Source organism: Pseudomyrmex gracilis, unplaced genomic scaffold (assembly GCF_002006095.1).
Source record: "Pseudomyrmex gracilis isolate BER0280 unplaced genomic scaffold, ASM200609v1 scaffold_42, whole genome shotgun sequence".
In the NCBI taxonomy this organism is placed as follows: Eukaryota; Metazoa; Arthropoda; class Insecta; order Hymenoptera; family Formicidae; genus Pseudomyrmex; species Pseudomyrmex gracilis.
The window spans coordinates 395,143-421,282 of NW_018020626.1; the positions used below are offsets into that span (position 1 = coordinate 395,143).

General features: G+C 42.0%; 1 protein-coding gene across 1 annotated transcript in view; it reads right to left on the reverse strand.

Moving 5' to 3' along the window:
• LOC109853047 (protein vein) overlaps window positions 1-26,140 on the reverse strand; it is a 290,727-nt gene that overhangs the window by 86,716 nt on the left and 177,871 nt on the right. The gene's annotated exons all lie outside the window — the stretch shown is intronic.

Below are 26,140 nucleotides of genomic sequence, written 5' to 3' on the forward strand. Positions count from 1 at the left end.
TTAGTCGCGATGAGAGAGTTTCGGTGCTTCCGACCTCGCCATTACAAGCGAGAGAAACGGTCGAGTGTGTGTTATACGCGATTTTCGCAAATGTATATACCATACGCGTTTTCAGTCTCATGTTACCTTTCCATCAATCGCGGAAACTGCGATTATTACCGCGTTACAAGACCTTCATCGCGCAACCGGTGATATTACCGCGCTAACATTACACGAGAACCGCATTTCTAAGTTGCATTTCAATTACCTGGTTGATTGCTCGTGCCGAAAACTACGGCGGCGATTACGCCACTGGCGAGAGTTCGTGTAGATAATATGTGCTAACGCAATTAAACGAGGTCGCATGATCGCAATGTGATTTTCATCGGACATGAGAGTCGGAGAATTGATACACCGTCCGGTAATATAAAGAGAAAGAGAGACAGATTCGGTAGAGGAAACTCCAAGAGACACACTTTATTCAAGCGATGAGATTACGTGCTACGTCTGTAATTTAATTTGAGGAAACGTGATTCTGAATTGTACAATCAGTTTTGTAGCTTTAACTTTCCCAGTCTCGAACAACGAGAATTATCAATTCGCACGTGTTTTAATTCGTTATTTTCAAACGACGATAAGAGTCATTATCAGTGCGGTTCTTTAAAAAGAAAAAAAAAAACAAATTATCTTTTAAATCAGAATGCAAGTTTCGGCGCGTAATTTTGCAAATTAACTTGTACGAGATATTGTGTACGTTGTTTTCACGAACTCATCGATTTTTCTAATGCGAACACGTTATCCACGTTAGTATGCCGCTATAAATGGCGCGTTAACTCGTTTCACAAGTTACGTCAAGTTTATCGGCGTCAAATAATGAAATTAGACGGCCGATTTATCGAAGAGCGAAAGAGAGAGAGAGACAGGAGGAAGAGAAAAAGAGGAGGAAAGAGAAAGACAGGACTATATCGTCACGTTTGAGGAACTTTAGCTATCGAAGGGAGGGATTGGAGGGGATTAACTTATTATTATCTTCGTCGAGATTTCGAAATCCGAACTTGGCTGCTCAAAGAGATTCCATAAAGTTCTAAGAAGGCGGGAAGTTTTCGTCCTCTCTCCTCGGGGAGAATCGAGCTCTCGAATATCCACGCGACGTAAGCTTGCGCCGTGGCAGAGAGCAAAGCGATTTGAAATTTCTGGACTCTCTATAGTTTTAGGAGCAAACTCGTTTTTCTGCGACCTCCGCCCGCGAGCAGACTTCTCCATATTTTCGAACGTGCGAGGAGAGCAAATTTAATAAGTTCAAGTGTTCACATACACGTCGAACGACGGAAACTCAGTCGACGAGGCCGACAAAAGCAATCCCAGAGGCCGAAGCCAGTTGCGCCAACGATACTTCGTACTTTGGTTGTGATTCGCGTATTTCTTGCTGATATTTTGCAGATCTTGAGAAAATCGTATTCAAACTACAGATATCAACGATTTTTAGTTTTACACGTAAAACGTTTTTTCTCATGTATATATTTTAATTTTTGTGGAAATTAAATAAGTTTTTGACACATTTTCACGAGTCTAATTTATAAATAATTAAAAGTTTACATGTGCGCGCGCGTTATCTAACATTTTGCGATTGACGAAACTGTTTTATTTTGACAAAAAAAAAAAAAACGTAGCCCGATTGTGCGATTCATAAAAAGATAATGGATTAAAAGTATATATATATATATATATTCTCTGTGTGTGAGATTTTTTGTATCTTTTTTACCATTGATTTGATTTGCAGCGCGATTGAAATAGATTGTTAGAAAAAATGCAATTTTAGAAAAAAATATTTCAATTCTATTTAAAAAAAAATTATCTCCCAAAATGGAGGTAACTTTATGATGTTTTCTGTATCTTTTTGTATTATTTTTTTTGGCTTTATTTTTAGTTCGCTGATTAATATCGTTGATTAAATGTTGATTAAATGACTCTGTTTTCAAAAATATGCGCGACACAAAGAATATAACAAAAATTTAGAAGATGAGAGAGAGAGAGAGAGAGAGAGAGAGAGAAACGAAAAAAAAAAGCTATTTTCTATCTGAAGAAACAGTATTTCCCTCCTTGAAGATACGGCAGCGCCGCACCGCGAGAGGCGTGTCTCAATGCTAGAAATCTCTCTGGAGTAACAGATTTTGTCTCATTTACATATCTCTGCGTTTCTTGCCGGACCTGAGAAAGATCTCCGGCTGCCGCGTTTTATCTTCCGTAGCTATTGCTCGGCATATCAACGTCAAAGGTCGTAGAAAGAAGAGCTTCCGTGAAAATATGTTTCCGCTCGAAATATGCTACGCGGTTATAATTAAACGTTTGCATTTTTTAACTGCCTTTACTTGACGTCGACTAACGAGCTCCTACCAGTCGCAGTAAAACGAGTCGCAAGCTATTAACTTCAGTCGCGAGTGAATAGATTGTTGTCATTGTCGGAAACAAAACTAAAATATGGTTTTATATTGTCGTGTCTCGGCTGCGCGCGCGTATGTGTGTGTGTGTGTGTGTGTGAGTACGAAAACATTTCACACTGATTACATTTTTTTAGAACAAATGCAATAAATGTAGGTTAAACGCCGTGTAATTCTCGATATGCTAAAAAATTATAATATGTATAATTATATTAACATTTAAAGCGCACATTATATAAAACAAAAATATGCAAATTCCACGCATTTTATATATGTTCTAAGTAAAAAAAAAAAACTCGATTTTTATTTTCTCACAATTTGCTTATTTTATACACGAAATAATATCTTCTTTATCGTTTTAATAAACAATATTGTTTTAATGTGTCGCATTCAATCAGGTCGTTGAATATCAAAGCGAATTAAAACATCAGTAGGTAGGAAATTAAATTTAAACGAAGCTTAAAGCGAATAACAAAAAAAAAAGAGACCGTTCGAAATTAGGTCTCGTGAAAAATTCGCGAGTATCAACAATGACATATACAGATTCAGAGGGCATTATGGGATTAATTCCCGGTGGCAAATGTCAACCGTGAATATTACGCGGCGTTCGATCATGGAGGTCGGATCTCTGCGCTCTTTTTTTTTTTCCGTGTCGGACGCAACGAAATGAAATCCGTTTCGCAGCGCGCGGCCGTAAATTTTGCGTAAAATCGCGGTCGGTCGACGTAACATTATGCGAGAAACGTTTAAACAGCGAGTCCTCCCCGACCGCGATCTTCACAAAGAGTCGACGCGAGATTAATTGCGATGTAAACGCGCGCGCGAAGAGAGAACGAGAGGGGAGTAAAGAGAACGAGGGCAACGGGACACGCTCAAATCGTGCTGAATCTTTGTTTCGCGGGTTGCGCCGGCAGTCGCAATTTGTAAAATGAGCTTGTCGCCGCTCGCGCGCGCATGTACGCGCGCCCGTGCAAATATTGTAACGGGTAATTGACGCGATGCAACTTTGTGGGGATACGCGCGTATATCCCCATCGTAACGTTAAACCGTCGATTATTCGGCCCGACACGGCGCCTGTCATTTCGAATTGCTTTTCGAACGATTACCGTGTCATCGTTTTGAAATACAGTTGATACCTGCTGACGGTTCTTATTTCGTATTTCTCCGCAATTTTAACGGATCAATGTGACGATCAATGCAACGATCGGCGGTTTAATCGAACGTCACTTTTACACCTGTCTCGGGGGCAATAATGCATTTATCTCGACCCCGATCTCGCTCGACGTGATAAATACGAATTCTATGTGGGAGAAATGTCGAATGCGAAATCTTGATTTTAAAAAATCATGAGATTTGCCAATTGTTCTAAAATATGTGTAATTAATCGAAATAGAAAAATTAATAACGCAAAGGAATATGTAAATTAGAAAGAATGAAGAAAATTCAAAGATTTTAAATTGTTTACTTGCAATTATTTTTATACGAGATAAAACGAAATTATATCAAAATATTTTGATTTTGTTTTTTTTTGGCAATATCAGCTCTTTATACGAGACATTTATTTACTACTGGATTTCACTAAAGAGTAATCCTTTATGAATGCGCACGTCTATTCATCCCCTTTAAGCGATTTCACATGCACGCGTGTACGAGATACACACGTTCACGTGCGAGCGGGACAGCGTGAAGGGATGGGATGCACAAGAAGGACAGCGCGGTAGCGCTGGTGAGATACGATGAGAAAACGACAAAAAAAAAAAAAAAAAAAAACATCGGTGAGAGAAAACGAGCCACCGTGCGACTGACAGAAAAAGAGAAAGATAGACGGAGATGGGAAGAGAGGGAGAGAGAACACGGTTTCTAATTCGGTGCCGCGGCAAAAATCGACACACCGTCTAGACTACCGACACTTTCCGCTCGCACAGTCTCGCCTGGTATATTTCGCCGGTCGGAAGAGCGAAGCTCTCGCGGGAAGCTCGAATGAAGAGTAAAGGGGTAGAATGAAAAGAGGAAATAACTCAAGAAGGCGAACACGGAGGGAAGAAGCGCGAAGAGAGACCGAGAAAGAGAAAGAGAGAGAGAGAGAGAAAGAGAGATTAGATTTCTATTTATACATGTGTACCGTACACTTCGTTTCACACACACGCACACACACACGTGTGTACGTGGCTCTCCCGTTCTTCTCGCCGCGCTCCTCTTTCATCTCGTTACGTCTCTGCGGCTAGTTGTCTGCGCGCCTCGCCCCGTTTTCCTCCTCGCTGAGAGTCCGTCTTCCTTTGACGGCATACGAAGTCGGTCCATTTTCTAACGACGCGTCAGGCAAATTGCCAAGCTATCCTTTCCGCCGGCACGTATCGCGTACATCGCTTCGAGCAAATAGTGACGCGCATAATCCGCGCGAGAGTTGGACCCCGAAGTTCAAGCCGAAAAGTCCGAAACCGCGCGGGAACGCGGGAAAAGAGGAGCTACATTAGCTTATTCGCGCCTCGGGGATACACTGCGGTTGAGATTTTCTCCGTTATGACGAGAGTCCCGAGATCCCGTGGTTTTCAATGAAATACTACGACAGCGTTCTCGCGCGTCTCTCGTTCCCTCTTCCTTCCCTCCCCCCACCATTCATGCTCCGCACGTGCAGTCGACTCGTTTAAATCTCTTCGGGCTATTCCGAGGCTGCGCTTCTCCCGGTGAAGTGTCGGGAAAGGATATCGCTCGGATGTTTGCTATCGTCTCTCTTTCTTTTCCTCTTTCTCTTTCTCTCTCTCTCTCTTTCTCTCTCTAAAAATGCAACGGATCGTGTATAATTTAAGCATTCGAATCAATGAACGTAGCATTGATACAAAGAGTTAAATTAAATGACCCAAAAAATTTTACTCGCGCGGTCATATTTATTTACAGAGACAATTGTTTCAAGAGTTTGATTTTACTGTGATTATGTTTGTATAATTACATTGCTGGAATGTATTGTACACGTTTAATAATTGCCGAGCAAGTTTGGAAAACACGTAGAAAATGCAAGAACACATGGCAGAGAGATATTAATTTCCAATAGAATTGTAAATTGTAACAAGCGAGATCGTGTGTGTGGTATGAGTGTCTACATCGGTTGTGCGTAACGCGCTAGTAAACGCGGTAATTAAATCTCAATTGCATTTCCGCTTGTTTATCATATAAATATTTGTTGCAGTTTTGCGTGAACGCCAAACGCGGAGAGAGAGAGAGAGAAAGAAAGAGGGGGGGAGTAGAAAGGAGGGAGAAAGAAGAAAAAGAGACAAAACGCAATGAATTCAAATTTGCGACACTCTCCGGCTGGGATCTCTTCCGTTCGACGATTAAAATTCATCTCGCATAATTGGCTATTATCCCGAAAATAATTAGTCACGTAGTTTCGTAAGAGCTCGCCGTTTGTTTTTAATTAAATCTCTCGGAAGGACGTTGCTCTAACGACAACGATGACGGCGACTTTCGACGGTCGTTCGAAATCTCTTCGGGCTATTCTGAGTTTCCGTTTGCTGAATCGCAAGTTCCGGAGGCGCCTCCTCTCGTCAGAGATCAAACGCAGACTATATCGCTCCCGGATACACGGCGAGCGAGAGTGTACGAAAGTTATCAGCTAAAAGTTGTCGAAAGTTTACGCGCGGAAACTTTAGAAACGCCCGGAACTCGCGGATTTAAAGCATTTAAACATCAAAAAGTAGAATACATATCTCCGCCAATGACGCGAGATAGTTGATAGACGTTCCCCGGTTGGTGGGATTTTCAAATTAAAATAGTATTATGCACAGAGCGGTAGTAATTACTCCAAATTTAGTAATGATAAATTAGTGATTTGAGTAATATGGGCAATATCATGTTTATTATAACATAATATTATAACATTTATTCTGTGTGTGTGTGTGTGTGTTGTTTATCATTTTATGTCTCTATAATCGGAAACGTTAAATCGGAATGATTTGATGAACAGAACCGAGATGCTTTTTATGAAAAACTAAACTACGTATTTGACTTTAAAAAAATATATCTATTTTGCATTCGATGAAATTTAGTTTCATCGATTTTTTTTTCAGTATATTTCTACATGATATTACGATCAATTTAAAAATATTTCTTATCGAACAATCTTTATATGAAATTAAAATTTTATGTACGTATATTTTGTTTATGATAAAGAAAAACACGACACATTTTTAAATATGCACATAATATACACATATAATATATACACATTATTAAATATGTACATTCACGAATGTACATATTTAATAGCATCTTCTCAGAATTACAAGGTCTCGGATTATACATTTCATATTTTGATATTCCGCGGCGGTGTGTGCATCGACGGGATTAGAAACAGTAACTTGAAAGAGCTTAGACGGTATTAGTCTTAAGAATGGATTCTACGACGATTCTAAGTGAATACGTACTTCGCGAACTTGGCGAACAAGCCTGACAACTCGTGCGATAAAACAAAGGCGGGTGTGAATTGATTACCATACGATTAACCGAAAAATAGACGTTTGTAGCAACTCAATTTCTCGAATTAAAATATCAAACTCACGACGTAACTTTTTTCATATATCTCGTCACTTTTTTACATAGTGAGGTAATGCAACAAGATGCGCTGTTTGATCACGTGAGAACACAAAGTCCAATTACACAAAGCCTTTCTTTCTCTGTTGAGGAATTCGTAAATATTTCGCGCAATTGCACTTACCCTGTAATAAACGTATAATTAAAACCGCGCGTACTAATTAAAGCTATTTCCACGTCATAATTCTCGCATGCGAGAATACAAAAGAGCGAACAAGTTTTTTTTAACACAAAACACACACCGGTTATTAACGTGTATTAAGTTTTTTTTTCTCAACAACATCCAACGTTCTCTTTCTTCTTGCGGCATTGAGATTTTTCGCGACGAGTAAGAATGGAAGATGAACACGCAAGAGAAAAGGCAGGAAGGAAGGAAGGAAGGAAGGAAGTGGTGCCAGAGGGTGCTCGAAAAAAAAGCCGAAGGTGGCAAAAGAAGGAAGAAAATAAAGCGTCGGTCCACCGGACATTTTTCGTAGCGAATTGTGGTCGCTGCTGTTCGTGCGCCGGTTCCCGTGCGGCGACGCTGGCGTTGTGACGCGAGCATTACGCTTAATTTGCTGTGTTCTCCGCCGTTTGCCGCCTGTCTCTTTTTTTTTTTTTTGTTTCATCCACCACCGAGAGATATGTCACAACGCTTTAATCACGAAGTCGGACTGAAGCGACGAGAAAACTTTACGAATCGCGGTCGAACAGGTGCGCTCATTAGTGTGTTCATAAAACACGTTTTTGTATCTGTAATTAAATTAATGCTGTTGCGAATCTAAACACACTTTTTCTCTCTCTCTCTCTCTCTCTCTCTCTCTCTCTCTTTAAGTTTATCGGTTTAATGAATATTTACACAGATTTTTTCGCGTTGAGGAATGTATTGTTCCATTTTTTGTCGAATTTATAAACAGACATCGAAGAGTCGCAGGATCTGGAAGACTCGTGCGCTATTAGTCGGTATTTTCCGCGCGCTTTCACCCTTTTATAAGCGTCCATTGACGGTAATTCTACAACACAGGCTTGGCCGGGTAATCCCCGTGACTTTCAGCGATGCTTTTAAGTTGTCAGGACTGCCACTAGAAAATGTATCGCCTGTCGCGGTTACATCGGCGCGCCGTGCAGCGCAGACAGAAGTTTCTCATCGTCGAGCTTACGCGACGGCCAGATAGTCGCGCCAAATGCCGCGGAATGTTGCAATTCGATTGACCGGCCGGAGGGAGAAAATGGATTCCTAATGGTGAACGTCACTGTGAGCGGTGCGGCAGAACTATCAGTCTTGTAATGGAAACGGCATGTCGTGGAAACCGGCAGTACAATCGGGGAAAAGGAAGATACATTCACAAAGACGAAAAGGGCCGGACGTTGGTGGAAGGAGAGAAAAGGGAGAAACGTGGGAGGAGATATCGAATGAGAGAGAGAGAGAGAGAGAGAAAAAGAGAGAGAGAGAAAGCAAAGGGAGGATGGGAATCCTCCCCTCGACTCCCTAAGTGTGTTTTTCTTCCATTCTGTAGGAGTAGTTAATGGTTTTCTTTTGGGCGACTTGCCTTGCTGTGTTAATGCCTCTGCCGGGTGAATAGAATCTCTCCTCTCCTTTCTACCCCTTTTCCCGTTTTCTCTGTCATTCTACTTTGTCATTTCTATCGGGCTCCTCTCGTCTTTCATATACGCCCGCTCTTTTTCCTACTGCGCAACGACGTTCTAACCGCGCGAAGACATCTTTCCATCTGTTCCGTCTGTCGGCGATCCCCCGGGAACGATTGTATTGATAAGTGGAAATCGTTTTCAATACGACAGAAAGCGTCCGAGTTTTACACATATATAGGATATCTTAAGACTCACGTTCTCCGAACAATCGAAAAAACAAAATTGATAAGAAAAGTACTAATTTACTTGAATGTTTTTTTTTTTTTTAAAGCAATTATTTGACATTGTCAAAACGTCACTAATTGTGTGTGTGAAAAATCTAGGATTTTACAAAATATAGCTTTTATTTTCAAATTAAGTTTTGCGTATGAAAAACAAAAAATTTAACAAGTTCTTCGTTTGTTTCCAAGTGCGAATTCTGCTTTAACGAAATTGCACACTTCGCGAGTTAATTGCAAACATATTGAAAATTGAATGTTGCTACGCGCGTGAAAATGGTAACGAAAAATAAAGGACACACGTGAGTTTTTGATAGATTCTGTACACGCGATTCGATTGAATAGTTAACAGGAACGCTCAGATTTTCATGCTCTCGACGAATGTAATTTAATGAATTTGTCCGACAACAATTCTCCTTCATTTCGCGAGCGGCTTGAAATAATGGCCGACCCATTCGTCCACCTTTATCACTTGTTCTGATAGCTGATGAATGCCGACACTCACACAATCGCATTTTGACTTGGCATTTGCAATGTTCGCTGAATTATGTATGATTAAATTTGCAAAATTAAATTTACGCGCATTGCTATCGGATAATTACTATTCATATTTAAATATTCCCGGTTTCAATTGACATTTAATTATATATTTTCTTCCGAAGATGGTAAACACGCCGGAGTTAAAAACTGACAGAATAAATGTAAATCATTTTACAAATATTGCATAATTTATTATATTTCATACATTTATACAAATGGAGGTCAAACGTTTTCGTTTTATTAACATAATTTTTAAAGTTTTATTATAATTTTGCGCAGTAATTTATTCTCAAGCTCACACATTGCGCCATTATTAACACTAATAACGCACAATTCGTGAGTTTTTATATTTTACAAAAAAAAAAAAAAAGAAAGAAAATATTTTCTATAATTCTTTCGGAAACATAACGTATATTATTTTTTATTTCGAGAGTGTTTCAAACATAATAGTAGATTTTTTTTTTTAATCTGCATATAAATTTTTTCACGTCAAGTTTTATATCCGCATTATATTCGCGCAAACTCGGAAAGTTTTTCGCGAGTTCGAGTTGTCAGACGCTGAGTCACGCTGTCATTTGAGAGATCATCGTCTCGATTACGCGCGGATCAGTTACGTTAGTGAAATAACGAATAACGGCTAGACAACGTGACGCTTCTTAGCAGCCTCCGACGAGACTCGGCGCGATTTCTAATTTTAGGTGGCGACAGTCTCAGAGCTGCTCTCTCTCTTCTCTCTCTCTCTCTCTCTCTCTCTCTCTCTCTCTCTTTCCTTGCCGAAAGACACTCTGTTCTCCTGTCGTAATCTTTCTCTTTCGTAATGGAACTAGTCAATGTTTAAGAACGAGCGCACTACCTAAGAAAGTCTTAAAACAAAAGACGCTGAAAAAAGGTCATTCATCGTGATGTCGTGATGTATATTTTATTTCAGCTGAGTGCGCGCGCAGAAGAGGAACGAGTAATCGTTAAATATATAGACATTATTTCTACCATAAAGATCTCTCTCTCTCTCTTTCTCTCTCTGTAATTGGAATAGATAGTATAAATATAATTATGTAATCATGGGTCTTTCTTTTTTCAAAAATCTGAAGGCAACGTCACATTTTCAATTTATGTAATTAGATTTTTCGAAATGAATTGCATGCTGTCACTTTATCGGGTGCTCACCGAGCGTCACGAATATCGTTTTTGCGACTCAAAACAGAAGTCTCGGCATCAGACGTTACATTGTTTATTCTTTTATCTGTCAAGTAAAAAAATTTAATTTGCATGAACTGGCCCGCAACCAAAGTGTACTCCTTGCTATACGAAAAGAGAGAAAGAAATCCTACACGGAGATATGCGCTTTATTATTTTAATTTTGCAGAAGCGACTGGAAACGCTGCGCGGAATTCGTGTTCGCGCGATGTTCGCGGAAGTTTTGACGTGTTTCGCGAGCTAACACGAAACTAAACTGATAGACCGCGGAGAATAGCAGGGAAAACATCCTCGCCGCAGCTCGGGCAGATATTCCTGAGAAATGGCCGGGATCGCGTATCCCGATGGGAGACCAACTCTTGTCGCGGCGTCTCGTTAAGCCGCATGGATTTTCCTCCGCGGCGAAATCTCCGCGGCATCGCGCCACCGCGATCTCCTCGGGCGACGCGAAAGTCTCGCAAGTTTTGCTGTCTGCACGGGGCGATAAAGCGCTCCGATAATTGCCGCAAACTCCCTCCCGGCTTCTCTCGCGCTGCGTTTGCTTTCGAATTCGTAACACCCTTGTGCTTTTACTTAGAGTTCTGAATCCGGCGTGTATTGCGTAATTCCTTGCGAATCCTCCACACGATACGACAACAGAGTTTGATTACAAATATTTAATTCTTGTTACTGTTATTAAAAATCTTTATCCTTACTTGTAATTTAATTAAATTAATCGGCTCATTATTTAAGAGGATTAAAAATCTAAGATCGCACTGCAGTCACTTTAAAACAAAAATGACGATCTGAGGTGCATCGTTCTCCCACTTCTGGTACATCGAGCAATTTAATCCGGAGGAGGATCTTTTCCGTATATCGACGACGATAAATCAATCGCCGTGTTGTTCGCGCGATCGACAGAAATTCCGACTAGAATTCCGCGCGGCGCTTCTCCTGAGTCGAGTCACCCCAGAATCGAGGAATTTCACTCACACACGCTATATATCCGCCGTTGTGGTCGAACTTTCCTCTCCGCCTCTGTTTATCAAAAGCGCCGGCCATCGACGTACAGAGGAGAAGGGAAAAAGAGCTTTGATTTATGGCGCTGTTTTTGCTCCTGCGACCTTAAAGGGCGATTTTCCGTTCCGGCAGACCGAGCCGAAAGGAACGAAGCGGCGTTGAAATAATATCGGCCCCCATCGTCGAAGCACAGGTAGTCAAAAGCTCCGTTCAACGCGGATGTGCGCGCGCGCGCGGTTGTATCCACACACGGCGAGCTTCACGTCAGGGTTATAAATACCGTGACCCATCAATGGCGCGACTACCGCCATTCAGAGCGTCGAAGAGAGAAACGGTGACGAGAATAGGAAGACGAGCGGACGGAGAGGAAGTGCTCTATCGAGTGTGAGAATAGACGAGAGAGAGTAGACGGATGAAATTGAGCGAATATGTAGGTGATATATGTTCTCGGTTTAATTTAGTGCCTGATAAAGTGCGTTGACGGAAATTTCGAGAACATCCGACAATAATTTCACAGAAGATATGTAGATTTCAAATTAAGATATTAATTTCTTTTTATCACGTAAAATAAATAAAAATAGACGGTATAATTTTTATTTATATTATATAATATTATTTATATTATATAATAAATATAAACTATATATGTTTGAGTTATAGAGATTAAAGTCATGTGCAATATCTAATCACGTACAATCGCGTAACGTTCTCTAAACTCTTCATGCGATATCAAACACGTCGATCATCGCGAGATAAACGCGAAACATCTGCATATGATCGAAACTGTCAGAGCTCATCATTCGTTGAAAATTTTGTATCTACATACAAACGTCATTGATATACACAATTCGCGAAAACGTTTCTAACGAATAAATAACCATCGTGTTTGAAACGTCAGAATTATTCGATGCCAATATATACATATATATATATATGTATCGTGGAATTTCTCGCAGAAAATTGTCCTCTGTAAAGTATCGATACTTTTCGCGGCGGAGTTCGTTCGTCACAATGTCCGCGGAGAGAAAAAGTTCGCGGAGAAAGTCGAGCGTTCTCTCCCGTTCGCAGCCGCGCGATTCCCAGCACTTCGTTAGCGGTTGTATAATTATACGCGATATCTTCCGTCAAAGCGCTCCCGCGCGTCTTGGGCGTCGCGTTCAAAGTGTCGGGGAAAAAAAAAAAAAAAAAAAAACGCGCGGCGAAGTCGCGCGATTATCTTTTTACAGTCGAGCGTTTCCAGCGAGCTCCGGTGAATATTTTATAACGACGGGGGAAAGAAACGAAGACACCGCGAGTCGCTTTGAAGACGCGGGACAGAGTTAGTTCTTGGTATCTTCGAGGATAATCATTCGCGCGCGTCATAAAACTTTCTTTCGCTTCCGCGTGTTCGCTTTTCTTTTTTTTTCTTTTTTTTTTTTTCATTCTCTTCCGCACTTCGCAGTTACTGCGTGTAACCCCTCTCCTCCCCTCGAGAACTTCGTTCTCATTCCCTTCCGTTTTACCGCGATGCAAAGGCTGCCTTAACGCTAATTGATTAGTCTCGATATCCGAGGAGAAGCAAAGAATGAGATAAAAGGATCGCGCGGATATCGTCTTGTGAGAAAGAAAAGACCGCGACTTCGCCGTTCTGTTCGTTTTAATTCTCTATTGTAGCGCAACGCAGATACCTTAATTTTGTCAACGGTCTCTTCCATTATTCGGGAGAAGCTTTTCTTTGATCCTTTGAAGATACGCTTGCCCGACAGGAGAAAGAGGGGGATCTCTTTCCCGTAAAACTTATACTCCCCGTCGGCCAGAAAGGAAGACCCGCAATATTGCGTTATTAAATCTACACCATTTCCCGCTCGCAACCATGGCTCCCGGCGAAACGGGTCGTAGAAAACAGCTTTTATCTTACGAAACCGCTCTTCGAATCGAAATCATCCTCGCACCATTTGGGGACTCGACCCGCACGCGTCCTCTTCTCGAGAGCGCTTAGTTACGACGATATCTTCAATCCTATCGATCGCTCGTGAAATATTCGCAAGGTCGCGCGGTCAAAGCGGCGCTTGTTGTCAAATGGCGACGGCTCAATGTCTGACCTATTGGAAACAAGAGGTCTCCAAGTGCTTTGAGTCTAAAGGGTACTGTTTAGACTCGGCGCAAAAGAAAAGACGACGAAGAGGTATGGTTCTTAGCGAGGATGAAGTACCCGGCACACATCGGTCAAGTTTTCTGAGAGAGCTTTCAAGTGCTCCCTACATTGGCCAGCCATTTTACGTCTCTCTCTCTCTCTACCTCTGTCTCTCTCACTCACTCTCTCTTAGATGCAATTGGGCAACTTCTAATCTTGTCCACCAAGAACCGGCTTCAAAAAGTACATCATCCGATTTTCGTTCAAAACTCACATATGTGACCGCGATGTGTAGAAATAGATAAGAATTAAATATCTATTGGATATAAAACGATCGTTTAAGTTGCTTAACGTTGTTCCGAACAATATTACATTTTCCTGTGTTCACCGATTTCGTCGATTGGCAATCACTGGAGCCTCAATTACGTTTCGAGAGATTACGACGGATGGAATGTTAAATCCCGGTTAATTCTCTTGCACTCTAGTTTTTTTCAGAAGCGATACGTCAGTTTGGATAAAACGTGTTACGCCGCAATACACACACACACACACACACACACACATAGCGGTCCAATTTTCGTAAAAGGCGCGCGCAACATTTCGCTGGCACGGCAGCGATATCGCGTTACAAAGCAGTTTTTGATTCCCGTTCCCTTCGAAGGTGCCTCCTCCCGATTGATTGGGGAGAGCCCTCTCCGAACGTTTTCAAAATCAAAGGCGCAACGCGCTCTTTGACAATATTCACTGCTAAAGGGGCCACTCGAAGCTTCCCTTTCTGCTTCACACAGTATTGCAAAGGGCGTCTTCTCTCGGAAGCTCTTCGAAGCGCGATCGATGAAGGGACTAACGTCACCGAACAAAATATTGAAATCAACGGCATATCTTCGAAGCTGGGAAAGTATTGCTGATGTATAATTATTAATATAGTTTTTAACCCCCAAACACAGAAACGTAAATAAATGAAGTATACATTGACGGTCGTATTCTTCAATTTATATCGTTGCGGTTCTTTATTTTTTTCCTTCACGCTACAATTTTCTTTTCTCACATTTTATATGACGTAATCGTCTTGCTATTTCTTCCTTCTATAATATTTAACCTCTATATAATATCGGTTTATAACATTTCTCTCAATTCGCGACACTCGACATCGTCTCACGTGGAGGAAGAGCTTGTAGCGATTCGCAATGCAATTTCTCGAATGGTATTTTTGCCGACGGATCTCTTCCAAACCGAGAGACGCGAAACTGAAAGGAAGCGGCATGCGGCGCGCGCGAGAGAGAATCGATGTAACCCTCGAGAAATATCCCTCGTGATCGTTGAAATATTTCTCGGGGAGATTCGCAGGAAGCACGGAGTAGGTACTTTTCCAAACGGACCGATTTAAATCTAAGAAGAGTTTTGGCAAGCTTGTCGAATCGCGATGGCGACGAAGAGAGGGAGAGCCGCAGTTTCGTTCTCTCGCGAGTCTCATCGAGGATGAGGTCTTTTTCTTCTTCTTCTTCTTCTTCTTCTTCTCTTGCTTCCCTCTTTCACCTATCACTTCAGCTCCACCTTGCACTGTATATCTCTCTGTCTGACTCATCGAGAGCGCGGTGAGTCATCCGAGGCAGACGAGATGGTGGACCTTGCCGCGAATCTAAATAAATACGGACACGCGAGCGAAGAGGGATGAGAGAGGGCGGGCTGGGCGAGCGCTAGCGAGACATCGCTTAGAAATGCGTGAGTAAGAACCTCACGCTGCGGTAAATTTATATCGTCGTCGTCGTCGTCGTCGTCGTCGTCGTCCCGCTGCCGTCACCTCCCGGATATCTTCTCCGTTTCTTCGCGATCCCATCGCGAGCTGAATCGATCGACGTCGGGATTCTTTTTTTTTTTTGCCGTCTCTCGCGAACGATATTTTTCTGCCGAACGGAAGAGAGAAGTTTCGAAAAAACTCCAATCTGTTTAAATTCCTTTCCTGCGTTTTATCGGATCACGAATCGACATCGATGGGAGACTATAATGTCTTCTAATCAAATTAGCAAATTTGAAAACGGACAAAATGGACAAACATTTTTTTAATACAAAAAATTCAACTTTTAAATCAGATCGAAGATAATATATCAAATTAAAATATTTGCGCATCCAATTACATTATTATTCAATTTTTGTTGTTTGATATAATCGATGGTTATAAAATCGTCGCAGAAATTCGCGACAAACATTTTGCCGCGAGAAGTTCATTCGATGCCGACGGGACGGTCCCCGTGCAGTTTCCGCTAAATAGCTCGCGTCCGGGGAACTCCGAATTACGGACTTTACGTTGTAATTTACACGTCGTATACCGCACTGCGCGCGTTGCTCCTTTATTTGAGCCCGCATCGTGGCGGTTGCTGGCGGCGTCGCCAACATTGCGCCATAAAGTTGCGTCGTTGGTTGTAACGAAAACCCGGCCAGGCGGAAGGGAAGTTTCGCTAGCGACAGAACCGCGGCTTCGAAGCTTGGCCTTGGAGAGGGAGAGAAGAGAGGAGAAAAACGGACCGCCGGGACATCACGTCGTGCTGCGAGGTGGCAATTAGCGACGAGCGATTAATTAGGAATATCCGCCGCTCGTGCGTGTGCGACATTCGCGATCATAATAGAAATTTCTGTCCGGCGCGGGCGGGCTAATATTTCGTGATGAATCTCTCTCGCCAACGCGAAAAGAAGCAGTAACTCTCGCCGCGAACGGGACGGAAAAGATAGTTGCGGGAGAGATCAGTGTGGCTTTGTTCGCAAATTAATAATTAATTAAAACTGATGGGGCCCCGACCTCGGAGTCTAACCAGATGCCCAACCGCTCATGTCGTGCAACATTTACCGGCAACATATAAACGTGATTATTCTTTTCGCGAATAAAGGCTCGAACATATATATAAAAGCTCTTCGTAACTAAACTCGCTTCTAGATAAACGAAAATCTCTTTTTGCTTAAGGAGATTTTTTCGTTGAGTTTGTTTGTTTGAGTTTAGATTGTTATTTCGAGCAAGCGGCCCGATAATTCTCTTATCGGTGTAACATGTTGCACTACGGCAGATTGGTTTTCGCGTACGTTAATTCTTAATTAATCAACACTTGAGATTTTTTTCATGTTACAACAACAATTTGTCAGAAATATAATTGAAATAATCCAGCGTTTAATTTGCTAGGTTTTCTTTTTTTATTGAATCTTCTTAAGCGTATCAGATAAAAGATAAATTTTTATTCGTTAAATGAAGGAAAACATTTTTATTTCTATTCAAAATTTGTCATTTGTCATATAATATTTAAATCAGCGCCAATACCGCATATAATTACAATGTATAAAACGCGAGAAAAAGAAAATTTTTCTTTTCTCCGTTAACTCCAATGCTAATTAATTTTACTTTGACGTCACGCAACAGACGTCTAACACAAACATCAAATGAATCATCTAAGATGTCAGAAAAAATATATCAACTGAAAGTAAGAGATAGAGAAAAAGTCATGTTTTTATTATTTTGTTATTTCCTACACGAGAAGGAATGGAACAGTCGTGAGCGTCACGTGCAAGTTCCTCATAACGCGGGATGTTCATTTCTCACGATCGTGTCGAGAGAAACCAGATGGTCGTGAGCTTAATCACTGTGATAGAAAAGGGTCCTTCTGGCGAAATTTCCCGATATCGATATCCCCTGTTAGCTGTACGTTTCTTTCTCGCCGGCTTATAAATATCTAATTCTTATCCGAGAGCACCTGCAGTATGTACGTCACCGACCTGGTCAAGTCTCCCGCCGCCTCTTGACCGCTGCGGATCGTGGAAAAACGCCAGTCGAGCTCTCGAAACTATCTTCATCCCTCGACGAGCGGCGCGCTCTCATCTCATCTTACTCTCGTCGCGTTCGCGGTCCGCTCGTTTTCCACGCGGAAGATTCTAGTCGGGGTAAACTCGCCGATACTCGTCGATCGGCGGCGCCATTGGACTGCTTCCAAGACGCGTTGCAATTTCGGAGCGATGCGAAAGAGAGAGAAAGAGAGAGACAAAAAACTGAGCCCTCGGTTTTCTCTCGGCCATCGAGAGAGTCCTCTCGATCGTTCTGCGGTCACAATCGGCTCTTTTCATCTTCTCTGTCTCTCTTTCTCTCTCTCTCTCTCTTCCGCCTCACCTCGCGACTCTTCCTTTCTGATCCCTGTGGCGATCAGGAAGCTGCGACTTAATCGCGTTTGGCCGACTTCCAGGACACGAGCGGGAGTTACCTAGGATCTTGTGCCCCGTCCAGTCGCCATTATCCTAAAACTACGTTTGTCTCATCCACCGGCGGATGCTTCTGGTACGTGTACACGACGCTCGTTTAGTCGTTAAGTTCGTGCTCTTCTTTTTCGTCGCCGCACGAGTTGCTCCGTCTTTCCAACATTCTTCTTCTTCTTTTTTTTTTCGCGCACGGAAAACATTCACCAACGATTTGGTTGAATCTCGGTATGTTTGCGGTGCAAACGGAAATACAAAATTATTTACGAAAAAGCAAGTAGTTTATTTAGAACGTAGTTTTTGAAACTTGACTCCTTTTTTTCTCTAGCAATCTCTTATTTTAAATATAAAAAATAGATATGATATACTTTATTCGAGATTTTCTTTCTGAGAAGTTACGTAAAGGTTACTTTGATATAAATCGAGACGAGTGTTTTAAGAATCTTGCGCGAATAGATGAGAAAACGACGGAAGTGACGAATCGACGAATTTCAGAAATGTCGTAAATGTTTCAGGCAAACACGCGGAGAAACTCGTCCCGAGCTGACGATCGATTAACAATGTAACGAGTTGCTGAAAATAGTTGAGAGAGTGAATGGCAAGTAGGACGCTTTCGAAGCTTCGGATTTATTCGTGCGATATAATCAAAAGTACCCTTCCTCTCTCTCTCTTCCGTAGGAGAGAATTCCGTTTCCGTTCCCGCGTTAATACTTAACAAACGAGGATATGTAATTTCCTCGTTTTCCGGAGCTCATTACGAATTTCCTCGAGTCCTCGCGTATTCGAAGTGTTAAATTAATAAGCGTTGTTCCAGACGAGAAGAGAAAGAGGGATGTGTTTCGCCGCGCGCGCGCGGCTATTAAAGTATCATTCAGAAAACGTTCTACTTGAAAGTTATCCCGCGCCCGTTGCTGCTCGCGGGATTATACGTGCGATACGTATCGCGAATTTTGCAAAAATTTCGTTTGTATTCAATGGGCGCGCAACAAATAATAATTTCCAAATTGGAAATATCACACAAACAAAACATTGCGCAAAATTTAATAAAAAAAAAAAAAAAAAAAAAAACCATGTTACAAAATTGCAGAAGTTTTATGTGAACAAACAAGTTGAACCTTTTGTTTGTTTTTGTAATTTTGTTTCTTGGATTATAACAAAATTCACAGATATTGCGCTGTGTTTCTCGCGGTCTTGAATTTTAGTCTCGTTAAAATAAGTCGTGTATTAAAGGCTTAACAGAATGAGTAAGATAATTTCGCTGAATTTAAGAGAGAAGAACGAGAAAGAGAGAAACCGAGACGGCGGAACGTACAATGGGAATATAAGGCTGCATGTGTTTGTTCGTGCTTCTCGCAAAATGCGATGTATTTTCACGACACTTATACACACTGGACTCCGGGCTCGTCCCGAGTAACTTTTTCACGACGGAGTATACTTCTCTCTCTCTCTCTCTTTCTCTCTCTCTCTCTTTCTCTCTTTCTGTTGCTGTTTTACATTGCAGCGCGCGGTCGCCGAGATTGGCACAACGCTGCCTTTATTTCCTTTGTCCAATTACACGCTGCCCATTTTAGGTAATTACACCACCGCTCCCGGGTTTTCAAAGCGCACGGGGGATGGCCGCCGCGGACGATAATCCACGTAGCCAGATGATAATTCGTCACGCGCAGCGCTATAACGATAACCGGTTTTCCGCGGGAGTATACTCCATTCGTTTTACGATTGTATTTACGTTCCGAATTTGTCGTCGTCGTGTTGCGTGCACGTTGATACGCGCGCGTTCGTACATACACACACACACACACACACATAAATACACATACACGTCGTGCACATTTTTCGCGTCAGTTAATAAAGAAGGAAAGGAGTTGAATACAATATCCCCGACCCAGCAGCATTTTTTCGAGTCCAAACTATTATGCGACCTCGTTTATTTGCGAAAAAATCCATCTACACAGACTGCGTTGTGAATATTAAAACAGACCTACAAATGTGTGTGTGTGTGTGTGTGTGTGTTGTGATATGTACTGGTATCGATTTTTTAAATATAATATACTGAAAATACTGAAAAAAAATGAGAGAAAATTTCGACATTCCATTTCTTCGCGATGCAACGTGATTATTTTGCAAATAGTTAATTATAAAATAAGTAGGCGATGTTTCCTCAAACAAACGAATTTCGCGTGGGAACGCGGCCACGAGGATAATCACTTATTCGTATGTGCGGAATAATACATATTAGAAGAGGTGTGCGGCGCCTATGAATCATCCTGCATAATAAGGCCAGGAGAATCTAAGCCGGCTAAGAGAAGGGTTGCTAGCGGGTCGCTTAAGCAATTTGCAGCTGCACAACCGACAATTGCACCATTAGAGTTAATTAATCTCTGCTGCTGAAGGAAATATTTGCACCTATTTCACGGCTTTGCTCGCATTCAGCAAATGTGCGATTTAATATGGCGGTTTATCGCGGCGCGATAAAATAGGGCGCTTTAGTTCGCTCCATTGCGTTTTCAAGTTAAGATGACGTGAGAAACGGCTGAAAAAAAAAAAAAGAAAAGAAGAAGAAGAAAAAAAAGAAGAAACCGAAAAATAAAGCGTGACATGACAGCCGGAACGCGGCACTCCGCGCGCGCTGTCGGAAGCAAACGGGAATTTCGCGTACGCACGCGGCGCGCGTCTGGTTCACGGGACCATAAAGCGATTTCTGCCGGCACATTACACCGATTGAGGCGCGAAAATACGGGGAGTAACTTTTAATAGGGTGTCGAAGAGAGGATTTTGCGCGTCTTTTGCTCTCTCTCTCTCTCTCTCTCTCTCTCTCTCTCTCTCTCTCTTTCTGCCTGAGCAAGGTTTTAAAAATAAATCCGTACCATCCGCGACTTTACGGTCAAACGAGCGTTTATTTGCCGTGTTAATGTTTTTTTCAGCGATTTGCTAAATTACCTCTTCAACTCTGCAAAATATGTTTTTTCAACAGTATGATATAGCAGTGTCTACAGAAGTGTGCGATTTTACACGTTTTGGCTACAAAAAAAAAACAAATCTTCTACTTTTTATAGATTTTTTTCTGAATAATTGTTTTGAAGTTTTGAAGAAGCGCACTTTATGCGCATTTAAAAAACTTGTGTAAAAACTAAAGACAGCGTTACACACTAGTTTTTCAGCTCGGTGCATACAAACTGAAGTTTATTTTATTTAAAGATTATTTCGTTTGTGGTGAAGTTGTTTTCACAAGCACACACAAGGATCTCATTATAACAATTGCTGACCATAACGAGCACCCAAAGTCCAAAAGACAATCGCAAAATTTATGCTCCACGGAGTGCGGCAAAGTAGCACTTTTCGAGCAGCTTGGCAGCTCGAGACTACGCTTTTCGTCGACAAAAAATGCAGCAACATTTGCATACGTGCTCGTTCATTCTCTCTCTCTCTCTCTCTCTCTCTCTCTCTCTCTCTCTCTCCTCTCTTCTGCGTTTTTCCGATAAATTATATTTGCCAAGTCGGCGCGAGAAAACGCGGCTTCGGCGAGCCCGAGTGCACGTGCGAAGCGGAAGCCGCGGCGAATGCAGATTTACGCAAAATAGGATCCCGTTTTTGAGAGACACGGCCGGCGGGTTGCGAGAGAAGAAGAGAGAACACATCCCGGGCATGAGATCTCTGCAAACGCGGCTACGTGTCCGGTGGACGTCGCAGCACACCCTAGACACACACACACACATATACACAGAGGAAAATATATAAATTTAACAAAAACAGAGTTCAATGTGTAAAAGACCGGCGTTAAATCTAGTTACACTCCTCTATTATTATTAGCGGAATCTTTGTTTAGACGACAATTCAATTTGCGTAGAAAATTTACACGCGCGAAGTGTCATTTCACTAACGTGAAAGTAATTCAGTAATTTTATCACGGCTCATATACTAGCTATGCCACACATTCGCGTACGCGTATTAATCACAAATCAACATCACAACCAGATGGATAAATTAACTGAGCGAGAGAGTGTCTTCGCTTACATGTATAGTATATATAAAACAAGCGCGCCACTTCGCCGTGTCGTCTTCACATTTGCGACGAGAAAAACGGTCTTTTACCTCTCTCACATTGTGTTCCATGCATATTCAATATACTTTGGAAGAGTTTTCTGTTCTCCCGTCGTTTCTCTTTCCGATATACTTTAGCACGCGTTGAAAATTCGTAAATAAATTACAAGATACTTACGGGAAGAGGAAAAAGACTTGCTCTCTTCACGAAAAACGAAATACATATTTTAGTCTCAAAAATGGAATAAAAAATCATTCTTTTTAAATGTAAACTTCGCGCTTTTGTGTATAATGTATATTCTTCCAATTACGCTCTTTTATTAAAGAAACATTAACCCGGTTAAACGCGAAAATCTCTATTTCGCGGCACACAATTTTCGAGAGCGCATCCATAAATAATTTTCAAATTCAGAACAGCGCGGTTTCCCCGAAATTGTGCGCGACGCTGACGATGGCGGTGTCCTCTCTCTCTTTCTCTCTCTCTCTCTCTTTCTCTCTCTCGTCTTAACGAAATTAGAAATGGCGCGCACGCTGATGAGCGTCTCAAATCAAAACTCCGAGTTTTAACCGATGATTCGTGCGCGTGATTCGTCTCGCGTAAAAATTTCGAGAAAATTATCGCGCGCCGGATTATCCAGCTTTTTTTTTTTTCCCCGGCAAAACGAGATTTCGGTGCGGAGTTGGCAGCTCGCGGCAACTTTTCCATGCCGCAGCGCAACCGCGCTGCTTGGCCAAGCACATTATGTGGCACGGCTCGATGACGTAACATGAGAACGGCTTTAGAGGATTTTAGTTGCATTTTAGCGAGATAACTCACTTTGTTTGCTTATCATAAACTCGATATGACTATCCCCACCGGATTCCCACCCTCGCTCTCTTCGTCAATCAAGTTATATGGTACTCGTGCTACCGTGAATGTGCTACAATCAGATGCAAATTTAGACCGTTTGAAAGTGAACTATATTCGACGAAAAATGAATACTCGAGAACTCTCTTCTCAAAAAAAAAAAAAAAAAAAAAACCCGGTTTAATTTCGATGTTCGCAGAGATGATGATTTAAAAAAAAAAAAAAAAAATAAAAAAGATCAACGTGTGTTATTTCTTGTCAATTTCTCTATCCGCGCAAAAATATATAAAGTGTCGTGCAATACGATATTGTATATAATACATAACGCGCGTTTCTCGTCGAAGTCGAGAATTCCGCCGCGAGGAGTCCGGGGCAAAACCGATCGGGATATTCCATGAAAGTTACGACTCGCGCGCGGCGCGATGTGCCAATAACAATGTGTCTTACTCCGCCGAGAAACGGTCCGAAGAGGGCTCGCGGGAGATTAGACATCTTCCTTCGGTTTCAGCGTTTTTCCCCGTTGGTGCTCCTCCGGGGAGCGTCTCTCGCCGTGAATTCTGACTCCGTACTCGCTCTGTCCGTGAGTCGCATTACGTTGCGCGCGACCGACACGTCAGCGTAATCCGTCATTTTCGGATTCGCCGCGACCGCATAGAATTTGCGTGCGCGTCAGCGGCGTCAGTTGGCGTAAATTGATGTTTAATAAAAACGTAGTTTTCAGAATGCATTAGAAAGCAGACGACGACGCTGAGCGGATGATACGGCAAGTCGGTCGGAAAACAATACAAACTGCTTCCTGTGACACAGTTGTTTTTCTTCGGAAGAAGAGAAGGTAAAAGTACATTTTCCCAGCGACTCATGTGTACAAGCAGATCTTTGACACAGTTTGCGCGTAACTTCGGGATTGACTTTTTTAATATTCGTCTTTTCACATTTTGTTTCGAAACTCATCGATTTTCGAAACTTGTGTCCGATCGAGCGCGACAAGATGGTTTTCGCTAAGTGATTAAAGTTTCAAGATTTTTCCGACGGCAGTCCCCGTCGCATACATTTTATTTAAAACGTTATACCGGTTGTTTTTTTTTTTATACGACTATCGCGTTGAAAGTAGATACGTAGATACATCGGTGTCAGTAGAACATATCCGTATTGATTCAGGCGCGTGTCTGGTTCTCCGCCCGGCGGAACGAGTTAAGCGATATAACATTGACTTTAAAGTTGAAACAACATATCGAATGGATCTATCTCTGCTTTTGTAACGTCTACTTTATCTTCTCTCTTTCCTTTATCTCTCAAATTTAATACTGTTGATATTAAGTTTGTTTTTTTGACAAACAAACGATTATTGTTTCTGCGGAAACTCTCTCGCGCGTGTTATGCAGCGCATATCTCGTTTTCCGCCTCTTGTGTCCTCCCGTCCTATCTTCTTGTTTCTCAATATAAAACGCATCGGTAATGACAAACTGTAAACCACTGGAAATGGAAACCTTCCAGCTTCGCGCGAAAAGTTTTGCGTCGAGTTTGTGCTCCCGTCCGGCAACAAAACGGGTTTTCGGTCATACGCGTCCGATCTGCGCGAATCTCGAATCGACCGTGAAACGAGCGGACGGATGTGTGTTTCGCCGTGGCGCGTCCCTCGTAGCGTTTCAATTTCCTTGTTCGGCAAATTCCGGGCCGCGTAGCACGCCGCGCGCCGGCCCAATGTTTGCCGGCAAATATTGGCGCCGTGGCTTGGCTGGGGCAGGAGAGAACGAGCATTTATTTTGGCCGCGGCAGCTGTCGCCCAGATCGGACGGGCGTAAAGGCGTCGCGAAATAACGCGCGCGAACTTTGTTTACCAGAGAGATTCGCGCGATCTTTAACCCTTAACAAGGTGTGGGCGCGCGCCGAGGTTTCCCAATCTCAGAGCTCGAATTTTGTGTCCCGACTCACGTTTGCAAATCACGTTGTCAAATTAAAAAAAAAAAAAAAAAAAAACACATATAAAAACATTAATTGCCACGTCGAGAGCGAGTTTTATTGAACAGGTACATAATTACACTAAAATCAGCAGATACTTGATAAAAGTAAGTACTTATATATACATATGCTGAAAGATATCTATCAAGAGAAAATATAAAAAATACAAGAGAAGTGAATCTTTTAGAGTCTGAAATATCAGACTTTATTATATCATTTTTCACGTCACTAATTAAGAGACAAAGTGCGACTTGACGAGACAAGAGCGCGTTGTGACGAGTCTGTGTCGCAAAAAAAATCTAAATTACTAGATTTTTATAAAATTCTTACGTTTTTTTTTCTTTTTTCTTTTTACACTTTCGTAACAAACGCGTGACTGTTGAACTGAGAATATTATTGTGCAATTATGCTTATTATGAATTTCTTCGTAATGCGCGCGCGCGTGCGAAAGCGCGCAAGACAAAGGAATAATCGATGCGTTTGAGATTAATTAGCGGCAAGTCGGACAAACGCGTCGTCAAAACATTATTATTATTCGCCGATACGCGAATAAAATACTTGCGCGCGTATATGTGCGAATTGTTTTATATTCCGATTGGCGCAACGCGCGCAAAAACCTTTGTGCTCCGGGTAGATAGCGGCACTACACGCTCGCATTACTCACATACACACATGTATACATTGTCGCGCGCATAAACGTGAATGAAAAGCTCTTTATCCCGGCAACCTCGCGTACGTAATTACAATTAAAAGTTGAAGTGTCGACCACCGCGTCAAACATGCTAATGAGCGCCGCCAGATGAAAATGCGAAAATTTCATCGTGCTTTGGCACGAAAATCCCGTAGCGCGAATCACCGTACGATGACCGCTTTATTATTTGCTATCAGACTTCTATCATCGTTCGCGATTTAATGAATTTCGTATTCGCGAGAGCTGTAGCCTGATGAATAGTAATTGCCGACAATTACGCATTTTGCCCGCACAGACATTTCGTTTTTGTAATGACGCCGACAATACATTTCTATTTCACACAACGCATATATACATATTCATAACATAAAAATCTATGCTGCTCTTTTCGAAGTTGCTTTTCAAAATTTACGTCTATTTTTCACCTTCTATCGATTTTTTTGCCATTTATTCTCTCGTTATTACTCGTCACACGTCAGAATTCGTCGTGAGTGATTATCGGTTCCTTTTGAAAAAACAATTCGATCTTGCGGCATCGACGACATGCGCGCGCACCCCATGTTTTCCCCCTCTCGATTGTCTGAGAAGACTTGCGCGGTCGGAGATTTGCGTTAACCCATTAACATTTTATTACCGCCAATCTTTTCTCTGTCGGTGCTCGCTGCGATTAGCCGGCGG